A 23,742-nucleotide genomic window follows, 5' to 3' on the forward strand; every position below is an offset into this window, starting at 1 on the left:
TTTATAGGAAAGTGGAGAGCGCAGTTCAACTACTTGACATATTTCTGCATCTGGAACCCTGATACAGCGATCCCACTACTAACTGTAGTGAACATTGACTGCTGGAAGCACTGAATGATATTTTTTGGAACTCTAAGTATTAAGATATAGGAATTCTTCTCTGAGGACTGTAAATTGACAGATCTAAACTGATAACTATATATATTGAGGAGGGCTATTCGGGATATTGGTATTGTGTATTGCGGATTGTGACAGGAATAAGTTGGCAGCGCAGCCTTGTTCATTTACTGATGTTTACACAGAAACAGCAGCGTGCCTAGCCAGGATTAGAAATGTAGATTTTTAACCTGATGACCTCTAGAAAGCTGGTTGACTTAGCCTGGTAATTTTCGTGCTAGTGTTTGGCCACAGAAAAATTATTGGGCATGCAGTGGTGATTTCAGTGCCCACAGTAAAGCTGAAAAGAAGAATGTCAGTGCCAAGTTAATTAGGCATCGTTAGTGAGGCTGAAACAAAGGCACAAGGCTATTATCAGAAGATAAAACTTAGGATAAGGTTAGGGCATAGGTTGTGGAAAGTGTTACTGAGGTCAACCCACATTTCTTCACTGCTGTTCAAACAAAGATGGGAACAAGATTAGACAGTTCCTGGCCATAACAGCTGGTTGGGGGCCACGTCTGCCAAGAATCTAGCATGTCTCTAGCATGCTTCCAGTCTCCCTCAGTGCGACAATGAGTGCTTTCCTCTGTCTTGCACAGGAGTCTAGGAATGTGTCTATACAGTTTTGGCCCTGCTCTGTCACTTGAGGGAAGGAGTTCTGATCTCTCCTGGCAAATTGTCCTTATATGTGTTGCACAATTAATTAATGTGTCAGCAGAAGAAACAAATCTTAAAAAACCTGTACAAGTAGTCCCCGACTTATTCACACCGGACTTATGATCGATCCGTGGATGTGAACCTGAAAATATGAAATTTGATCCTGTGGGAACAAGTCAATTTTTTCCCCAAAAAATACCTTGTAGTTTTTGAAAAAATTGAGGGGGACACTTGAGGAACAGGGGGGCATAGAGGAGGTACAGGGGACAGAGAGAGCACAGTATTTGGCTAAAGAATGCTTCAGGTTAAGAACGGGTTAAAAACAAACCTACAGTCTCTAACTTGTTCATTAACCAAAGACTACTTGTATAGAAGGTGGTTTAGAATCTCAACATTTTTGAATAAGACTGTTCCTACAAAAAGCTTCTTCTACAAAGACAATGCTGCTGATATGGCAGAGAATTGGGACTTTCTCCAAATATGGCGAGGCTGCTCCATCATAGAAGAATTCTGGAAACTAGTGAGTTTGTCAAAATGGTGACAGAAGAGAATGTATATTGGGAACCTGGGCAGTTTCTTCTACATCACTGCCATACTCTGGGAAAGTATATGAACTCCCCTCATCTGCCATATGGTAGTACTGTGAAAACATGGAGCCCATTTCTTTTGAAATAAAAAAACAGCAGATCAAAAAAAAGACAGAAAGAAAAAAGGGAAACTGAACTAATCATATAAATGAATTTGGGCAAAATTAGAAAAACAAAAGATGGGACAGTTTAGATAGACTTTGAAGCTAATAAGGTATACTCACAACAGTCTGCAGAGCTGCACCTGACAGTACTAAAGATGTTACTACCTGTGATGAATTTCAAAATGTGAATCAGGGAGAGGAAAAAGGGAAAAATGTTACAACGGGCAAACAGTAACTAAACAATTTTTAAAGTAATATTGTAAAACATAAGCAATTGTATTCATAACGCTGTTTTCAGTACAGCTCCTCTTTAAAAAGCTGCTATCATTCACCTGAGACAGGGAAGACTAGAACACTGAGGGGTTTTTACCCCTTCAGGACCAGAGCAATTTTTACCTGTCAACGCTCTTCCCATTCTTTCGCCAATAACTTAATCACAACTAATCACAACGAAATGATCTATATTTTGTTTTTTTCACCACCACTTAGGCTTTCTTTGGGAGGTACATTATGCTAAGAATTATTTTATTCTAAATGCATTTTAATTGGAATAATAAGAAAAAATTGAAAAAAATCATTATTTCTCAGTTTTTGGCCATTATAGTGTTAAAATAAAACTTCCAATGTGGATATAAGCCACACATTTTATTTGCTCATTTGTCCCGGTTATTGCAACGTTTAAAAAAATTCCCTAGTACAATGCATGGCACCAATATTTTATTTGGAATTAAATGTGCATTTTTTCAGTTTTGCGTCCATCACTAACTACAAGCACATGAATTAAAAATTAACAGTAATATACCCTCTTGATATAAATATTAAAAAAGTTCAGTCCCTAAGGTAACTACTTTTTTATATAATTTTTTTCCCCTATACAAAAAAAAAAAAGTTTGGGTACTATGGGAGGGTGTGGGAGGGAAATACTTATAAAAGTCAGTGTCGGGATTTTTATTAAATTAAAGTGGATTTTGGTGTAATTTACTATTTGGCCACAAGATGTCCTCAGTCATTATTTCTAATTCACGTACACAAGTATGTGAATCAGAAGTAATGCGTGGCACTGTAACAGGAAGATACAATGAAGTAGGCATCTCATAAACGCCAGCGTTCATTACATCGGGGACTTAGATTAATGAATGAGAACTGCGACGACGGGAGCGTGTGTGGCGGCCGCCCGCCACTGAAGACTTATATTCACGGCCCTGGTACTTCAAGTGAAGTTTTGCTGGCCCTTCAATATATTCCACAAAATACAGTAAGTAGTTAAACTAACATTTAACTTCTAGATACAAAATAAGACTTTGGGCTTCCAAGAAAGTCCAGCATAGGAAAGAGACGGTGGAAACAATTGTTTATTTTCACTTCAGGTTTTCATTATAACAATAATGCTGAGTACTAAGAATACAATGTAACGATCGGTGTCAGCACGCAGAGAGAATCTGATTATTGGTGATCTGCAGTATCACCAAGAATACAGATCTATACCTGATTATGGATGATCTGCAGAATCACCAATAATACAGATATAGTGCTAACCTCTGGACACCTCTAGATATATATGGTGAGTGTTTGGTGTAACAGTATGACTTTGAGCAACCCACCTGATGAACAGGTGACCCTAAGCAGTACAGAAGACACTGCTATGGAGAGTACAGAAACCTTCCAGCAGCCAGAGACTCTCCAAGGGGTGGAGTCAGGCTGAAGGTAGGAAGGACCAGAGAGTGAGTGTCACCTGAAGGTGGATGTCACTGACTGATCTTGGAGACTATCTCCTCAGTGAAGAGAGATAGCTCTCGAGGTCGGGCAAGCCAGGTCGGCAACACACGGACAGATAAAGTATAAAGACAGAAGGCTGATTCGGTATCCAAGACAGGCAGGGTTTGGCAACGTGATATCAGATATGCGTGGTACCGAATCAGAAAGCAGAGGGATAGTAGGAAAGCAACAGGTCATAACAGATATCAAACAATGCCTAGTCTGGGGTGTGAGGTCCGTGGTCTCTACACCCTGGAACTAGTCTGATGTATAACAGAATGATAACACAAGTTCCCTAGTCTTGGGTGTGAGGTCTGTGGTCTCTACACCCTGGAACTAGTCTAATGTATAACAGAGTGATAACACAAGTTCCTTAGTCTTGGGTGTGAGGTCAGTGGTCTCTACACCCTGGAACTATTCTGATGTATAACAGAATGATAACACAAGTTCCCTAGTCTTGGGTGTGAGGTCCGTGGTCTCTACACACTGGAACTAGTCTGAAGTATAACAGAATAATAACACAAGTTCCCTAGTCTTGGGTGTGAGGTCTGTGGTCTCTACACCCTGGAACTAGTCTGAAGTATAACAGAATAATAACACAAGTAATCTGGCTCAGTGTGAATTCCCAGGTCCTCCTGGTTCAAACACACTGTTGGATCTGACTAAGGTCTGAGTGCTTCCACGTAGTGATCGCAACGGCAGACAACCAGCAACTGACAAGCAAGCAGTATACAGTATATAGTTGCAGGACTCTGCCGCCCCGCCCGAGCCACTCAGCCAATCAGGAGTCAAGCAGGAATCAGCTGACTGTCTTGATCAGCTGATACATCTCCTGCTGGTATAAAGGTCCTGACTTCTGGCGCGCGCGTAGCTCTTCATCCACCTGAGTGAACTAACAGACCCAGCCACCCCAGACGCACGCTGCTGCGTGCAAACCGCCGCGCTGGACGCGGAATCAGCCGCCTTGCTGTCAGTACACGCGGCGGCTTTGCCGCGTTCTCCCCCAGTACTAGGCGCACACTTCTGCGTGCAAACCGCCGCGCTGGTCGCGGAATCAGCCGCCTTGCTGTCAGTACACGCGGCGGCTTTTCCGCGTTTCCTTACATACAAATTCTGTTTTTATCTGTCAGTGAAACTTCAGTGCACATGTAACATTTGTTTTGAAGTCTAAATAGCTTTTATTATCCCTGTATGAAAAAATTAATAAATTACAATTTCATTAGGAAGTTATGCTAATATAATTTAAATGAAATCGCGTAACAAAATGGCTTTTTGTAGATCTTAGTGGAGATTTAATTTTTAGCGTTCTGCCCTTTCCATGAAGTTACCGTCGCAGAGTGTCCTTGTTATAAAGCTTCAATTACAGGTAGCAGGGAAGTGAATTCCACGCTGAAATGAAACAGATCCCATTACAGCTACATTAAAAGAAATTAGGTTAGGAACTAATAACATTGGCTCATTAGAGAACTGGGAATAAAAAGAATCATATTGAGAAAAATATCCTTTGTCTATCAGCGTACTACCTGCAAAATATGCAGAGAATGGGTGTGATGAATTGTTAGTTGGAATAAGTTAGAGTCCCATAAATGCATGAATAGGAATTCTTTTCATAAGCTTGAGCTTTGCTCGAATCACAGTTAATGCAGCAGGAACTCTGTATGAAATAGAGATCATTGATCCCTACGATAAAATGGTTCAAGCGGTGCTAAGTGAATCATGAACGCAAACGCAATAAGAGACAATCAAACTGGGCGAATTTTACTGATCCCCGAGCGGATTAGTCAAAATCCGTCTTATCAGTCTGACGACAGCTTGTACTCACGTGCAACTGTCGTCAGAACGACCGCCCCGCGGGCGGGTCTGACGACCCGTAGTTTGAAAACGTCCGGTGTGTATATCAGCCTTTAGGCATTAGAAGGCGGAGTTAGTGATTAGTGGCATTAAGAGGGTGAGGGGGTGTGAGTGTTAAGGAATAGGAGGGTTAGTGTTGGGCATTAGGAGGAGTGGGTAGTGATAGACATTATGGGGAGGGGGGGAAGTGTTAGGCATTAGGAGGTGAGGTTAATGTTACAATGTTGGGCATTATGAAGGAAACTTGCAGCTAGAGATAGTTATGCTATTTTCCTGCGGGTCATAGTAGTTTTGTAGTTTTTTTTTTTCACTTTGGGTACTGTCTGAGTAAATAAGCGGTAATAAACAGCCAGCAAAACAGCAAGCACTCACGAGAACATCCAGTCTGCACACTTGGTCTGAGTCTGTGATTCAGAAAGTATTGAAGGCAAACAGCCAGGCAGATAGTATTTTTAGAAGGAGGTTATCAAAAGCAGACAACTAGCATAGAATATTTTAGGCAAGCAATTGAATGTGCTCTGCAAAGACTTCCGTTTACTCAAAATACATATCCTAGTTCAATGCAAAAAATGCCCCGTAATCATCATTAGCAGCTATAAATCATTACTGACTTTGCTCCCTCCCAGAATTCTGAAGCCCTCTTGTTGCCTTTTGTTTCCAAACAGTCAGTACATCAAATAGAGAAATGCTGTCGACTTCCCCTGCCTTCCCCTCTGCCCTACCCACCTCCCTGCACTGGGTTCCCAGCCATTACCTGCTTGTGTTCAGCTACTGGCATATGAGATCTGACTTCTACATATACTGAAAAGAAGTGAATTACAGACAACCCTTTACAGACTGATAAACAGGTTCAACTGACCAGTAAAATCAAGGTGTCAGCTGAGCCCTAAATTTCTCCAATATACCCCAGATAGTTGCCAACACTGTGTTAGGCCTGGGGCACACTAGAATAGAAATCGTTATTGTCATTGTAACAGCCGAAATTGTACAACGAAATTCTAAAGTGCAATTTTCCAGCAAAAGCAAAACAGCATAACAACATTCCATTCCTACATGCATTGCATTGCACACACCCATTATCAACATGGCCACTTAGTAGCATTTAAAGTGGACCCAAATTAAAAATACAAGATTTCAAAAATAAAATCTATTTCCTAAATTATATTAATAAATAGCAGCCTTTTTTCAGTTGCATGATGACAAATATAAAATATTTTACATTTATTGGAGGTACCCCTACCTTTCTTTCATATTGCCGGGACAGAATCCGGCAAACTGGTGGAGTAGATGGTGTCCGGCAATGGAGGAATTGCTAATGGCTGCTACCTGTACAGTATAACCCTGGTTATGAAAATATAAGGATGAAAAGCATGCCCTGAAATGCTCATAGGCTTGAAGGAGTGTTTATTTATCTTTGTATGTATCCGAGTGGTGCAACTAAATATTTTGAATTAAAGAATTGTTTGGTTTGGGTTCGATTTAACATAGAAATGGCTGAAGAATAAAAACTGTTCTTTAATCTATTTGTCTTAGTTTTTATAAGTCTAAAATGTTTAGCCAACTATCCTCTGGGCAACCTTAATTAACCTATGAAGCTGCTTTTTCTGTCCTACTGTGCAGCCTGAAAACCACGCACAGAGACAGTAGACTAGGACACTCTCCACTGTAGTGCGGTAAAAAGACACCAACAATTTCTCAGGAATATTATTCTTCCTAAGCACACTTAAAAAAATATAGCCTCTTCTGTGCCTTTTTCACTACTTCAGCAATATGTGACCCCCAAGCCAGTTCCACTAGAGCACTTTGTGGAGCGATCTTGGACTTTTGAGAATCACCGGCCCTTCTAAAAAAGCTTTGCTAATGCAAGGCTATGGTGTTGAGCCCATTAGAGCAATTGCGATTTTGGAAATCGTAATCGCAGGACATGCAGCATTTTGTGAGCATTTGGACTGATATACATACTATATGAGTTGAATCACCGGAAAACACAGCTGCAATTGCCTGCTAAGCACTTACACAGCAATTGCGGTATCGATTTGCGATTTATAGTGCGTCCCAGACCTAGTTCATTAAAGACTGACTGAGAAACAGTGCAGTCTTCCCCATACCAGTGCATTGTCAGTGTAGGAATCACCTGATAACCCTTCTATGCCTACAATATAAAAAATAACATCTAAGCATGCCTGGTTCTAACCAGTGCAGTACTGCCTTCAGGGCCGGTTCTCTCATGAAGCAGGTGAAACATTTGCACCAAGCGTAGAGATTACAGGGGCACCATGTTTGTACTGTGTTTACACTCACAGCATGCAGTCACAGTAGGAGGAGAAGTGAGAGGAGAGCGAGGTAAAGAAGCCATCATTGGGGAAATCAGCTGGTTGTGCTGTGTGAGAAGTCTGACAGTGAGTGAGGAGGGGGGAGGCAAGAGAGTAGCAGTGTTTCATTTGACTTGCACAGCAGAAGGGAGGAGGTGGCACTGTTGTCCTGACTGAGGAGGAATGGACTGGCTGAGGGTGAGCAGTTTGTTTGTCAAAGACTCACAGCCAGCCAGTGTGCTATTGTGTTGAGCTGCAGCATGTCATGTGAGAACATGAAATGAAGCAGAGTAAATTGTTGGGTGCTGTGCGATTATTCCAAACTGAAAGGAGGGAGCGCATCCTCACAAGCTTGCCACAGGCAGCAAAAAGTTTAGAACCAGCCCTGATTTCCTTACTAGTTCCACTACTCTGTGCTGCTAGTTTGTGGTATGTGACCTCCTCCCTCCTGCCAGGTGACATTACGCTCTTTTAAGGTAGCACTGTGTTGCTGTTGCTTTATTGTAATGATTATAGCTCTCCACACAAATGTTACACAGTACATACACTTGCTAAGGTGCCCATCGACCATACAATCTTAATTGGACAATCTTACCACATGAGGGATTAGGTAATATGAGGGACTAGTACCTAAAGTATCCGATTTAACCACTTAAGGACCACGGGGTTTTTTAATGATCGGTTCTGCGCGGGCTCTCCAGCCCACAGAACCGATCAGGTAAAAGGCAGGGCGATCAGACTTCCCCCCTTTTTTCCCCACTAGGAGGATGTCCTGCAGGGGGGTCTGATCGCCGCCGGCTGCCTGTGATTTGCGGTGGGAGGGCTCCTCAAAGCCCCCCTCCGCAGCGATATTGTGCGCTCCCTCCTCTTACCTCTGTCTCCCTTCCCCTATGTGAGGCGCAGGACGGATATCCGTCCTGCGCCGGATAGGATAGGCTTCAGCCTATCAAATGACGGCGATCCCCGGCCAATTAGAGGCCGGGGATCGCCGATCTCCGTCACGGCGCTGCTGCGTAGCAGTGCCATATTGATTTAAACAGCGGGGATTTCTTCCCCGCGTGTTTACATTACGTGTGCGAGCCGCGATCGGCGGCTCGCACACTGTTCACGGAGACACCCTCCGTGAACTGGCATGGAAAGGCCGCTTGAACGAGCGGCCGTTTCCATGCAAAACCACAAATGACCAGGCGCCGCCTATCGGCGTTAGCTGGTCGTTAAGTGGTTAAGCATATTCGCTTAGTTTACCATTGTACTACATATATTTGGTAAGATTGTACATCTTTGGGCACCATTACTGTATCGGAGCTAGTACTACCAAACTAAGGTGGTGGTGCTACCATCCTTGCTTTGAGGATGTGCCAATGCTTGGCAGGGAAGAAGGCTGCACACTCCACCACATATGGAAAATGGCAGTGAGGAGAAGTGAAACTAGCTGCACAGTGTTAAACTAACCAACACTAACATTGCTGTAGGATTTTTAAAATGAACATTAGCTGTAAGCTAATATACAGAGCAGTTTAGTTCTTACTTTAGATGCACTGAATGCATTTACCCATTGTTCATTAAATACATAATTGGATTAAATTATATTTATGTCTAACTCTGTGATCATAATGAGTTAGTGAATGCTTTGTTGAACTTCATTAAGTGGAAAATTTTGATGGGATGCGTATGTAAAGTACAATTTAACACTGTTAATTCTCCAGCTGTGTATAGCAAAAGTACACAAGAAAGTAAACGCTATTTTTGTGAATGTATCCCTTCCACTTTTGTTCATATAAAACACAAGTGAGCGTTTAAAGTGCTATTATTAGCATCACTGTCATATCTTGGGCTGTCTGCATGTAGCTCTTACAAGGCTAATGTCACACAGAAAGTAGTGATATAATTAGCTTGTTAGTTAATAATGCAAATCCAGTGGGACTAGCTTTCTTATTTGTAAGCAGAATAGAAGGGTGTACAATGTACGAGCCGTGACCACTTCATTAGAACTTGCCAGACAGCCGTCCTAGCTAGATCCACATTCGTTGCAGGCAGATGAGCACAGCAATTAAGTACTTTACGTGACTATGTTCTTTCAAGTGTTTTACTAATTTTACCACGCCGAGCAGTGGCAAATGTCACAGTCAAGTCTGGGTTTATCTTTTAGAGCTACATATTTATGAAGGGAGAAATCATATGTGGTTTGCAGTGTAGTTTTACCTTAAAAATCAGGCATTCAACAATGGATCTGATCCAATTAACTTTTTCTTCTAAGTTTTCTCTTGAGGATATTTCTGTAATGCTTGGGGGTTATACTTTGACCACCCAGAGCAACAAGGCTGGTAGCTGAATAATGGAAGAGGCTACACAGGCTGCCCAGAGCAACTGCAGCTCTGGGCTTCTGATTTCGCTACAAATAAAACACAATGGCAGCGCAGTGCGATGTTGCACTGCCTTAGCGATAGAAAGCATTCAGACAGGTACAAGACAGGACTATAGATTGGAGCGTAACTAGTAGCAACCGCAGCTCACAGTCATGTCCACAGAAGCAGAGCAAGCAGGCTAACAACAGTCACCAGCAAGCATCCACCCAGGCAAGACTACAGGATAGAACGTAACTAATAGCAACCGCAGCCTATAGTCACGTTCTCAAAAACTAGAGTAGCAGGAATACTACCAGTCACTAACGTGGTGATGGCAGAATCTAAGCTATCAGGATAATGGACTTCCCTGACCCACCGCGGATGCAGCGAACATCCATCAAGCATGGAACTAGGCAATACACAATAATACAGAAAAATAACAAACGGCTCCACTAACGGATAAATATGTATTAGCAAGTCTGCATATATGTTTATCAAGAAACTAGCTAAAGCACAAGTAATAAGGTCGCATTGAACTACAATAACAGAACTATACAGAGTAACAAGGTGCCCAGCAGACCAGCGTATTGACCACTATGACGGACAGGGTCTAAAATGGGAGTCAGACTTTTAAACCGACATCAGCCAATGGATGCAAGTATGCACATTTCCACACAGCTGAATGGTAATCATTCAATCCTGAGCTGGCTTGATTACCATTTGCTGGCTGGCTGTGAATGCAAAGGACTCCCATAAGAAATACATGCAGTATTATGTAACAACAAGCATGCAGGAAATCCGGGGCTATCTGGCCGCAGCTCAGCTGCAACAAGCACTTGGTAAAATGATGACAGCATCCTGAGCTGCCCAGAACTGCAGAGCGATTGCAAATGACAATGAGACTTACTGGAAATGCACACCCGAATGCAAGCAGATAAGTCAGAACTGTCCGTTTGCAGCTCCACTGCAACGGACAGAACACGCTACAGGAGGGATCCTTACAATTTCACATCTTATCAATAAAATGCCTTGTAAGCCTCTGGCAAGCTAGAAAATACTCAGAATAATTTTGACAGTACTTTTTCACCTACTTCTTGGTACCTTTTCAATGCTAAAAAGCTATTTTAAGCAGAAGATTAAAATTATTTCCGAAGAGAAAACTTAGGAGGAAAAGGGAATGATTCATAAATCTTTTCAGTTGAATTATCTCACCTTACGTATAAACTCACAATGCATTTCTTCTTAACTGACTCTCCTAATTTGACTTAGCTCATGATTTATCTCCCCTGATCTGTTTATCTCATGAATTATCTCCCCTTATTTGTTTATATTATGCATTCGCTCTCCTTACAGTTAAGTAAGCTTTATGTGTATTTTAATAGCAGGTTCAGAGTCATGTTATAGTAACATTTTAAGCCAAAATTCCTTTTTTATAGAGTACTGTGAGGTTAGAATCTCTGTCAAAGGGGTCCTTGAGTCTTAATACGCAGGAATTAGGGTACAAAATCCGCACTAGATGGTATAAAACTCCCACCTTGCTTCACACAATTATTCCATCAGTCTCTGACGTTTTCTGGAGATGTGGAGTGGACAGCGGTTCTATCCTACATATCTTTTGGTCGTGTCCTCTGATTGCAATATACTGGAAAGAGGTACACAAACTTATGGAACAAATACATTTCTTGCTCTACAATCTGTTTATTAACCAGCTCCCTCCTTCTCCATAATACTCAAGAATCTATCAAGTCTTGTAAAAAAAATTCCCGTGTGATCCATATGGTAAATGCAGCTAGAGGTTTGATACCTGCGTGCTGGAAGTCAAGGAGCCCTCCTTTGGTCCAGGCTTGGATTAGGAAAGTGGACTCTATAGAGCCGGGGGTGCCCAATTGATCAGTTGCGATCTACTGGCTTCGCCTTGTGAGTAGATCGCGGCCTGTCAAATTTAGTTGCCGCGTCATCGCAGCTGTCAAAATTTTCCTGAAGCCACCGCTGTCAAAATATGCTACTTAGCAGCCGCGGCTGTCAAAATATGCTACTTGGCAGCCGCGGCTTTCAGAATCCAATGGGAGAGGCACAGCTGAAGGGGAGAGGAGCAAATGGTGAGCATCTCCTTTCCCTCCAGGCTCTGAGAATAGTGATGCAATAGTGATGTGGCCACTCCTCCCCCAGGTCCCATGTTGTTCCCCATCTTGTGAGGAGAGGAGAGGAGACTGAACAGAGGCTGGAGGTTTTGCTGCTGCACTGAAAGGGGACTGAATGAATAGAGGCAGGGGGCAAGGTGGGCATAGATGTTGGTGGTGGGTCGGGGGATGGATTCCTTGACTGAGTCTATTTTTTGTGGTGATGTTTGGGAGGGGGAAGTAGATTTTGTGATTATGTGATTATATCTATGGCTGCTATGTGTGTGTTGCCTATGTTGGGGAGGTGGGAAGAATGATCATGAAGCTATGTGCTGTGGTGGTGGATGGGGGGAAGAACGATCGTGAAGCCATGTGCTGTGAGGGGGGAAGGGGGGGTGGAGAGAAGGATTCTGTCACCAAGTGCTGCCAACTATGCTGGGATGGGGCATGTGTGCGAGCGTGCGCGTGTGCATGGAAATGTAGGTAGATCTCCTAGACTTGGTAATTTTAAAAGTAGTTCGCGATCCGAAAAAGTGTGGGCTGCCCTGCTATAGAGGCTATAGAACTGATTTTGATGCCCCAGGATTAAACGAACAATATATCCTGACGTGGTCTGTCTGGGTTGAGTATCAGTACACTGATGCATATAAACAGCTATTAAATATTTGATTCTCAGCTTTATTTTTCTATTCTCTATGTTCCACTTTTTCTTCTTTTCCCTTCTTTTTCTCCCGGCATTAAAAACTGGTTTAATGAATATGTTCTTGTGATACCTGCTGGGTCCCATGGTACTCTTCGGCCCTACGGACTCTGTTTTGACTAACATGATCATCTTATGTGGCTATATTGTTTGTTCTTGCATTTCTATTTTATGCTGCAATGTTTTGAATTAATCTATTTTACCATAGCCATGTGATTATCAGTCTACTGCTATATTGCAGCCTCTGCGTAGGCTTTTTGGTGATATGATAACTTTGTATGCTGTTTTACCTTGCTTGTGTTAGGCATAAATAAACCTTTAATTGTGAAAAAAAAGAATCTCTGTCAAGTATCTTAAGGATTAAAAAATGTGACATAAGTTTTGCAGGTAATCTTAAATGTATTGCTCATAAAGTCTATGGTAAACAATGTCAACATTGTTCCCATGTAATGTATTCATTAGAGTTCATGATAGGTAAGGTTGTACTCCAGTTTAAAACACAGGGGCAAGTTAGTGTCACAAAGGCGAATACTGTACAAGTAATTGATGTACATTGTGCATGCAATTATTATGAGGCAGCCAGATGTGGCCCTCAATTACCAGTGTTAGGGAGTCACCTGAGCCCCAAAAAATAATAGGTAGCCAGAGTAACCCCCAAAAGGTATTGAATAGCGAGATGTGCCCCCACTATTAGGTAGTCAGTGGTGCCCCCAGTATTATGTAGCCAGAGGTGCCCCCAGTGTTAGGTTGCTAGTGGTTTGCCCAGTCTTATGTAGCCAGAGGTGCCCCCAGTACTAGGTTGCCAGAAGAGCCCTCCAGCATTAGGTAGCCAGAAGGGTCCCCCAGTATTAGGTAGCCAGATGTACCCCCAGTATTAGGTAGCAAGAGGGGGCCCCAGAGTTAGGTTGCCAAAGGTGCTCCCCTGCATTAGGTAGCCAGAAGAAACCCCCTAGTATTAGGTAGTCAGAGGTACCATCCAGTATTAGTTAGCCAAAGGTTCCCTGGAATTATTTGACCAGGAATGCCCCCTCAGTTTCAGGTAGCCAGATGCCCCTACTATAAGTAGCCAGAGGTAGCCCTGAGTATTAGGTAGCCAGAGGTCCCCCAGTATTATGTGACCAGAAATGCCCCCCAGATACGCGTAGCCAGAGATGCCCCTTAGTATTAGGTAGCCAAATGTACCTTTCAGTATTAGGAAGCCAGAGTTTCCCCCAGTATTAGGCAGCCAGATGTACCCCCAGTAGTGAGTGAAGTGGAGAGGTAGCTCACTTCTCCTTACTCAGGCAGTGCATCTACCCTTCCTTCCTCCAGAGTTCACATCTCTATGGCTGTAGTGACCTCTTCACTTATTTATGACAATAATGCACTCCTAAAGCTCAATAGTAGGGATCCTTGTATACAAGGAATGGGCATATACTGATCATTAGTAATTGCCAAAAAATTCTCATAAAACACAGATTAGCTTCACCCAGAAGCGGGGGATAGCAAATCACTGAATAATTAACACAACTGGTGATTAAATTGATGAACTGCTCAGAGCTTTGATTAGCTAATCCCAACATCTGGCTCCTGGATGCAGATAATTAATGTATCAAGAGCATTTTTACCCATCAATACTGATGATCAAATGGTCATTGGCTAATACTGATGAAGCAGTATACTGTAGATTAGATAGCACATATAAGAGGCACATAGAACATCCTTGTCCTAATGTCGTCATGTACAGAATCTATAAGACATGAAGGCATTCCTGTGCTACTGACAGATCCTGATTCTTCTGTTGTATGCTACATCATAAGCTCCTGCTGTGTGCATTTATGTACCCCCAGCTGTGCACATGTTCAATGTCAGAAACAAGATGTGTAATAACAAAGAAGGGAGAGACGGGCAGATTGTTTAAGTGTACTGTATAGTAAAAGATATCTGGATACATGCTATGAGTTACCGTATTTCAACTTCCTGCAATCACTTAAATGGGAAATTGAGTGATGGAAGGTGAACTATCTATTGGAAAGCTTTGAATTTACGTGACAGAGCAGCATCTGACAGGTGGGTTCAGGCTAGGTAGCCATAGTAGGAGCGACATGTGATGGCCATGTATGTGTGATGATAGCATGACTGAGACTTAAGCAGGTGGTCAGTCCCTGATGCAAAAAATTGTTTAAATACAAATGATTTTATGAATGAGTGAATAAACTATTTTCTGATTGATGGTTATGTAGCAAAATAAAATGTTTGTATTTTTGTATTAATTGAGGTTTGAGTATTCCCTTTTACCTGCTCTGTTCAGGACTATGTTGTAAAAATATATACGGTACTTAGAAAAGACCGATGCCACATGTAGTTTGGTTTCCATCAGCTGTGCGTCTGTGGCCAGTTCTTCCACTGACCACTGGATTGTGCTGATCCTTATCTAATAGAGCAGCACATAGTCTGTCTCCAATCAGTAAACTCAAGTGGTTATAATAATCACTGGACAGAATGAAGATTGGCTTGACCTTTCCTGGGAGCACAGAAAGGGTTAGCCTTCAGCGTTTACCTATTAGCATAAAACCCAGGGCACTCTGGTCGCACAGCTGATATCCCTGATTTCCACTTCCTGATTACATGCCGATAATTGCTAATTAGACAGGCTGATCTCTCTAAATATACACAGAGTGACCTTCTTTTCAACTATTTGTTTTCATGCATGCATGTAAAAAGGGCGCCGGAATATTTGGCCACAAGATGACGCCGAAAAACGTCTCACCCAGCCGTGGCAAATTTCCTGGCGGCGTGAATGACTATTTCCCCTAAGATGCAATTTGGCTTCCAACTAGTGGTCGAATTGTGCTGTTTTTATTGTAATTTGGGGCTTGTCTTTTGCGGGTGCCCAAATTACCGTACTCACTAATTCACATTACAGCCTATGCCGGAGTCCAAATTTTCATTGTCTGCTGTACAAGAGTTGAGGTCCGCAGGATGTAGAGCTGACCATTTCACAAGCAGTTTTGCTGTATACAGTAGCGTGATCTAGACTTTTGGTAGAATACATTAAAATATAGTACATCGATTTTTGCAAAATACTCCTTCGTAGTATGCCACAATTACTGTTGTTTGACAGGGATTCTAAATGAAACATGTTCTTATTGTACAAAGCAGTTAATCTTTTTTCTGCTAAATGACAGATTGGAGCTCAAAATATCTTTTTACTGGCGTTAAAGAATTCCGCTACGCATTATGACATCAATTCCCAATGTAATAACACATACTTTAAAGTGAAATCACTCCAAAACTGCACTCTATTATCAGATGTATGTTTAAATGTAAGTTTACTAGAGGGAAGACTAAATATGTAACACAGAGGCAGTGGTAAAATATTTCGAGGTACAATATACAGTGGGTTTAAGAGGTAAATATATAAAAATGGTCATTCACAAAGCATTACATCCTCGGGGCCTGATTCTGTTACAGAGAGAAAACTGTCACCCTGCATCACACACAGTTTAATGGCTAAGTCAGTTGTCAAATTAATAATTCCCATGGCCAAGTGAACTCACCCGCAGTGTAAAAACAATGCAACATCTACAGTTTTTTTTCCACATTTTCTTCATCATCCCCCATAATTTATGATATAATGCTTCTCTGTATCAGTTTCTGTTTATTGTCTTTATTATTTTGGGCAGATTTCTTTTAACATTTGCATAAATTAAAAGAAAACAAATCAGAGTGGCCCCTTTCAGTACGTCTTTTCACCCCTTATCCCCCATACTAACTGGTTTATTGCCAGAACGCCTGAGCCAGCCAGCATGGGACTTCATTGTCCGAACAACCAATCCCACATGGTCTCTACAAGGGGGAAGCAGAGATCTCCACACACACACCCCCCCCCCACCTATAAAGCACTATGTCTATGTCAAAAACAAGGTTCCCATTACCACCTCTGTCCCAGGTGAAGTTGAGATCCCTACTTTCACATGTAAAAATAGCCTTAATTTGGGAGGAAATGGGGTAGGTGGAACTATAGTGCAATCTGCAACACCTCCTAGATATCTGCAAGAAAGTTTGGAATGAATATGATGTAAATTAGCAACCAATATTCATACCAGCAAATAGTTAAAAGTAAGAAAAGCACCCAACATTGTTAAAAAAAAACAATTAAACAACAAACTAAAATAAAATTGCTTGTTCATCTTGTTCTTGCTGTAATCCAATTTCACGTGGTTTTGCTGGGTTTCCTGCTAGTTCAAGAATAGGGCCCTGGATTAAAGCATGTTTGATTTAAACATCAGGGCTTCTCACTTCTCAGTAGTATGTTGATCTGACCAATGATAATTTTCTCAGGAGGATTTTCATTGGACCAGATAAAAGAACTAGTGGACTGGGGACCCCCAGCAGGAGGTTTGGAAATGCTACACCAGGGTTCTCTTTCAGTATGGTGGTGGTAGCTACTTTACCAATATTCTACTCTCTGCAGTGCTAATAACGATAGTAAAATATCAGTAAATGATACCAATATTTTGAAACCACTAAACACAACCCTACTCTCACACAGAACCATCCCTCTACTGATGCCTAATCTTAACCACCTCCCCTCCGATGCCTAACCTTAGCCAATCCCCTGCACATCTAACCTTAACCGTCACACCATGCCTAACCTAAACACAACCCCCTGTCCCCGGAACATACTGCGCCCACATTTCTGCTCAAAAATGATATCTATGTGGCAGATTATGCTTTCTTCATTTTACCTAAAACTGTCAGAGGCCATCAGAAATAGGCAAAGTGTATTCATTTGCCCTTATACTTACTATACTCACTCCAGACCTATGCAGATATCTGGGAGATCCCTTATGAAAGGGGGCTTGTAGATTTCACCATAAGTTTATTATAATAAGAGAATATTGGATTATAGCAAAATCAATGTTGTCCTGTGGTTTGTACAGAGAAAGCCGAGGACTGCAAGGATTTTGAGAACATCTACATGCTAAGAGCAGGTATGTGACCCACTGGTGACTTTGCCATGCGCATGCAGTGCTCAGCAGTTTTACCGGTACTTACACAGGTGATGTATTATACACTGAACAATTAGCATTGCCTGCATTATGTACATAACACGCATGTAGCTACTATACGAGTTACTAGTAGGATGAACATTATACTGTTACCATTATACTAGCAACTCATGCATTGTGTATGTAATGTGGGTTATATTGCATAATAAATACACGTTATATCACTTGTGTAAGTACCGATTTGTGATTTTTCTCCATTATGTAAAGTAAAAAGGTTTTGGATATACTATAATGTATGATGTAAAATGAAAGGATGTTTGTTCATAAACGATTTACAAATTAGTAAACTTTGGTAGGTCTAACCCGAATTCAGCTTCCCTGAAATGTAATTTTTCTAATGCTCATAACGCTGAATGAGCCGCAATTCTCCTTTGTTCTTTACCATTATTATGTAGTCAAGCTGTGAACAAGTTATTATTTAGAGCACTCGGTACCCACCAACCATCTTTCACCCAGGTGACATAACCAGCTTGGTGCCCAGCCATACAGGCTTGAGGTTAACTGAAAGAGGGCACAAAAATCCTGCACACCCTTTATAAGCACTATTGCTCAATGTGGATGGACATTTTGACTTTTCACTGCTTTTGGTGCCCCAAGAGGAGCTGCCAGTGTTATGGGAATGGCGGGCTGTTATGTGCTATCGTCCCACTCCCTTATTAGGGGCAGGGAAATAACAATTTCCTCTTTATCCAGAAGAATAGATGAGGCTGGTTAAAATGGATGGGATCCACATGCTTTCAGACTCTCATTATAATGACCATCATCTCGAATTCTACAATGCCTGGTAATTCAGACTGGTGGGCATCCCTAGTAGGTTTGTGTTTTTTTTTTTTTTTTTTGTGTGTGCAAATAAACGTCTTAATACTGTATGTTAACCTCCCTAGCGGATTGACGGATGTACACGTCAATACAAAACATGCTGTGATCAGTATTGACATGCATACACGTTAATACTCTCCTGCACACTAGACCCTTGCTTGACACATTTTGACAAGTTATAGGGAAAAAAAGTTATAAAAATTAATTGGATCACTTTTTGCACAGAAATCCTGGGGAAATTGAACGCCAGAGAGGTTAAAGGTTAATGAGGAGCTGTAATAACATACACTCACCTAAAGGATTATTATGTTATGATCATGTCTGCAGCGTTTACTGCTGGCTGTAGTGGTATTGTAACCCAAGCAGTTTAGATGTCATTACATACATTTTCTTGCATAGTTTGGTTTGCACTTAAACTAGTTGCTGATTCCATCTGCAGTCGCTCTGAAGTTAATGACAGTTTAATATGCTTTTGTGTAAACAAACATTGTCTGGTGCAATGGAGGGGCAATCCCTTTCCTGCAGGCTGCATATCATTGTCTGCCTTTTCCTGCTGTCAGCCTGTGATTAATTACCATTCACTTGTGTGGGAATCTGCAGGTCTGCTCCCATTGGATGACCTCAGTATAAAGAACTGCTTCCTGCAATGCTTGATGGGCTACCATAGTCTCAGATCCTGTCTGTTACTCTGCCCGTGCCCCACCTCGTTCCTAGTCCGTGTGGACTGCGCTGACTCCTGCGAAGGGGTCAGCGAGTCCTCCTAGTTCTGCTCTTGTTTCTAGAAGTTGTTACTTTGCTTGTCTTGTGTCATATATTGGTTCATCGCCAATATATACGCATACTTGCACGTTTATTATTTTCCTTGTATTCGTGTTACGTTGATACATCAGTGTCGCTGATATATACGTACACGAACTGTTTATATCCTGTGTTCCGTTAGTCAGCGTTCCAGCACGCTGTGCTAGTTATCCTGTTCCTGGTCCTGTTTGTGGATTGCGTTCATCTCTGCGAAGAGATAGCGAATCCTTCTGAGTCCTGTTCCCTGTATTACTCCAGTCTTAGTCAGAGTTCCTGCTTATGTCATATATCGGTTCATTGCCAATATATACATATGTTAGTCAGACGTTACAAATAGTTTCATTGATAGCTGTAATTGTAATACGCTAGAAAATCATACTTATTGTATATTTATCTGTGTTACGTTCATCTATCTTGATCCTGCTATTTCCTGACTATCCTGTCCTGTCTTGGTGAGGCACGCCATCGCTGCAAACGCATTGGCTACCTCATTCCAGTCTGTTTTATTGTGGACGCTTGCTGTCACTAAGTAGTGGCTAGTTAAGCAAGCGTTCATTCTGTCTACCTGTCCTGATCTCCTCAGTCCTGGTTTATGCGTCTCAGCACTACTTGCGCTGAGACATTATTACGAAAGTGTTGTTTGTGGCTGTTCGGATCTGCACCGGCTCTGTGCACCACAATCTCCTATTGGAGTCAGTCCTCTCCTCCACTAAACTGGGGATATCCTGATTCCTTGTGCTGGTGTGTGTACCTCCTTCACGTCAGCTTATGTGTTGCATGCTGACGGTGGAGATTACACCTCCAAGCTTAACATATTAGGAACACCATACTAATGCGGTGTTTGACCCCCTTTCGCCTTCAGAACTGCCTTAATTGTACGTTGCATTGATTCAACAAGGTGCTGAAAGCATTCTTTAGAAATGTTGGACCATATTGATAGGATAGCATCTTGCAGTTAAAGGAGATTTGTGGGATGCACATCCAGGGCACAAAGCTCCCGTTCCATCACATCCCACAGATGCTCTATTGGGTTGAGATCTGGTGACTGTGGGGGCCATTTTAGTACAGTGAACTCATTGTCATGTTCAAGAAACCAATTTGAAATGACTCGAGCTTTGTGACATGGTGCATTATCCTGCTGGAAGTAGCCATCAGAGGATGCGTACATAGTGGTCATGAAGGGATGGACATGGTCAGAAACAATTCTCAGGTAGCCTGTGGCATTTAAATGATGCTCAATTGGTACTAAGGGGCCCTAAAGTGTGCCAAGAAAACATCCCCCACACCATTACACCACCACCACCACCAGCCTGCACACTGGCAACAAGGCATGATGGATCCATGTTCTCATTCTGTTAATGCCAAATTCTGACTCTATCGAGACTCCTCAGACCAGGCAACATTTTTCCAGTCTGTCCAATTTTGGTGAGCTTGTGCAAATTGCAGTCTCTTTTTCCTATTTGTAGTGGAGATGAGTAGTACCCGGGTGGGTCTTCTGCTGTTGTAGCCCATCTGCCTCAAGGTTGTGCGTGTTGGGGATTTACAAATGCTTTGCTGCATACCTTGGTTGTAACGAGTGGTTATTTCAGTCAACGTTGCTCTTCTATCAGCTTGAATCAGTTGGCCTATTCTCCTCTGACCTCTAGCATCAACAAGGCATTTTCGCCCACTGGACTACCGCATACTGGATGTTTTTCCCTTTTCACGCCATTCTTTGTAAACCCTAGAAATGCTTGGTTGTGTGTGAAAATCCCAGTAACTGAGCAGATTGTGAATTACTCAGACCGGCCCATCTGGCACCAACAACCATGCAACGTTCAAAATTGCTTAAATCAACTTTCTTTCCCATTCTGACATTCAGTTTGGAGTTCAGGAGATTGTCTAGACCAGGATCACACCCTAAATGCATTGAAGCAACAGCCATGCGATTGGTTGATTAGATAACTGCATTAATGAGAAAATAAACAGGTGTTCCTAATAATCCTTTAGGTGAGTGTATAGTAGAATGCAATAAATTATTCAGGATACTAACTTTTACATTAAATATCCTGGTTTCAGCATTAGAAGCACTTCCTATAGCTATATATTGCTGTATATTGGTAAGTAGCCCCCACCCACTAAGGCTTATCTTAGGCTGTTTATTATGCAGAATTCCCTGCTCCAGCCCCCCTCCCCCCCCCCCCACACACACACACCCACCCAGAGCATTCTGGGAGACCAGCTATATTTCTGTACTGGTTTCGGCACTCTCAGTAATGGCTCAAACCGACTAGCAGCCTTTTCGGAGCACTTGTGATTTGAAAAAGCTCTTGCTAATGCAATGCTATGGGGGATTTTTATATAATCACATCGCTCAAGTGGGATCACACCCATAGCATTACATTAGCAAGAGCTTTACAAATCGCAAAGCGCTCAGAAAGGCACTCCTAGTGGGTTCCAGGCCTAAATGAACATACCACTACAGTTAAATAAGGCATAGAAAAGATTTACAGTGGGCAAACACTAACTAAATGTATCCTCTATAATAATCCCTAAGTGTCTATACGTCCCATGTCCGTGTGTGCGTCCCTTTTGCGCTCTGCGCATGTGCAGGGACGCAGAGACACTGAGGGGGAGTGACGCGTGGCAAGGGATGACAGGCCAAGGGGTGGACAGGCGGGTGCGCGCGTGCGTGTGTGACGGGCGGGCATGGCAGATGCGTGCGTGCGCGGTGGGCGCATGCACAGTGACATACCTAGCCCGTTTTTAAACAGGCTAAGGTTGCTAGTATATTAATATTGTAAAACAAATAATTGTATTAATTATGTTATTTTGGTTTCAGTTTTTCTTTAATTCAGGATAAATCTGTTATGTGCACTCCAAATAAGATATTTCAAAAGAATTATGGATTGCCTATATAATATCATAAATGGATAGACAGTGGACTATTATATGAAATTATCAGAAGTGATCATTCTGGGTAACAAATAATTATAGATGATTTGGGGTAACAGATTTTCTGTAGCTGTCGGAATGCTTTAAGTTACTTAGTGGGATCACTGCTCAGCGAGACAGAAAGAATGCACAGAATTTTATCAAGTAGATGAGCACAGTGATGATGTCACAAGCAAAATGGCAACAAGAATAATCACCTTCTGTCAAAAGTAATGTGAGAGCACACTGTGCTATGCTCAGCTGTTACTTCAAGATGTAGACAGTGTCACTTTTGTCAATATATGTGCTAAAGACAAGTTTACTGTAGCAAAAAGCTGTCATGATCCTTTTTAAATGAGCACCAAGTATAAAACGTTCATTTAAGACACATCATTCAAAGCTTGGCTGCTCTCGTCACATCTGCAGAAGAGCCTGTGGATTCTTATGATAGATTCTCATTAGCGAGAATTTGGGAGAAGCAGATGCACACAACCTTGGCGCAGCATTATTTATCACAGCACGTAGTGCATTCTTGCGAAGAATGATGAAGAGCAGAAGAACATTGCGATAAATGGTTGTTTCATTCAAAATTTCCAGGTATCCGCAGTCTGTAGCAAGACTATATCAAGAAAACGCTCATCTGTGAAGCTGATGGAATACTATGCCCGGCTGACACTAACAATGGAATGCTCTTTATTAATATCATGATTGTGATTTGTGCAGCACCAGGAACATGCAGAAATCCTGTGATCCAGCAACCTGCATTTCAGGATCCTTTTGTTAGCTTCATTATAGGGGAAATTGTCTGTTCTCTGATCTGTTCTCTGAGGCTTTGTGTGAATAGCAGCCTTATTTGGCTAATAATGTTGCATGGGAATTTGTCAGCAACAGTAGCCCAGTGTCATAAAGTATATTTAAAGCCCCTGTTCACCAAGCCACAGGACCCCCTCTCCCTGAAGACGAACAAAACACTGTAATATAGTAAAAAAAAAAACCAATAAACATTTTAATTTAATGGCAAACAGTTAAGCTACACTGATGGTTGTTCTTCATGCAGACAAGTGCAACTCCCCTTTTGAGTCTCTGTCTAAACCCCACTTGCCTATTCATCCCACTTTACACCCTTCAACAAGAGGGGGGTTAAAGTGGATCCGAGATGAAAAACTAACTATAACAAGTAACTTGTCTATATAGCTTATCTAAAGTTTAGATAGTTTACACAGCAAATCTAGCTGCAAACAGCTTTAATAGAATAAGAATATTTTTTCCTGTGATACAATGCCAGCAGCCATGTTGTTTGTAAACACTACACAGAGGCAGGCTTATCTGCATCTTGAGCAAAAAAAACGAATCCCCCTCCTCCTCCCCTCTGCCTCTGAAATCTCTGGCTAGTAATACCTCCCCCTCCTCCTGCCCAGACTGAGCTCCCATGAGCCCTTGCTACTGTCTGAAAGTGCCTTGGCTCTCTGAAAACCCGTGGGAGTGGCTTATTTAGTTTATAGGGAATTAGAGCATTAAAACAAAAACCAAAAAGTAATTGGCTTGAGGAATGCCCTATAAACAATAGG

The 23,742-nt window shown here is 42.0% G+C and overlaps 1 protein-coding gene across 10 annotated transcripts in view; it reads left to right on the forward strand.

Annotated features, from left to right (window-relative positions):
• Positions 1-23,742, forward strand: part of PDE11A (phosphodiesterase 11A) — a 749,805-nt gene that overhangs the window by 198,411 nt on the left and 527,652 nt on the right. Inside the window, exon 1 of one of the 10 annotated variants that reach the window (XR_011022813.1) lies at positions 17,516-17,566. The exons of 8 other annotated variants lie outside the window; for them this stretch is intronic. The gene's annotated coding sequence lies outside the window, so the exon portion shown is untranslated. Of the gene's footprint in view, positions 1-17,515; positions 17,567-18,435; positions 18,455-23,742 lie in introns of those variants that run through there. One more of the 10 variants, XR_011022811.1, reaches the window with a different exon arrangement.

Source organism: Hyperolius riggenbachi, chromosome 7 (assembly GCF_040937935.1).
Source record: "Hyperolius riggenbachi isolate aHypRig1 chromosome 7, aHypRig1.pri, whole genome shotgun sequence".
Classification (NCBI taxonomy): domain Eukaryota; kingdom Metazoa; phylum Chordata; class Amphibia; order Anura; family Hyperoliidae; genus Hyperolius; species Hyperolius riggenbachi.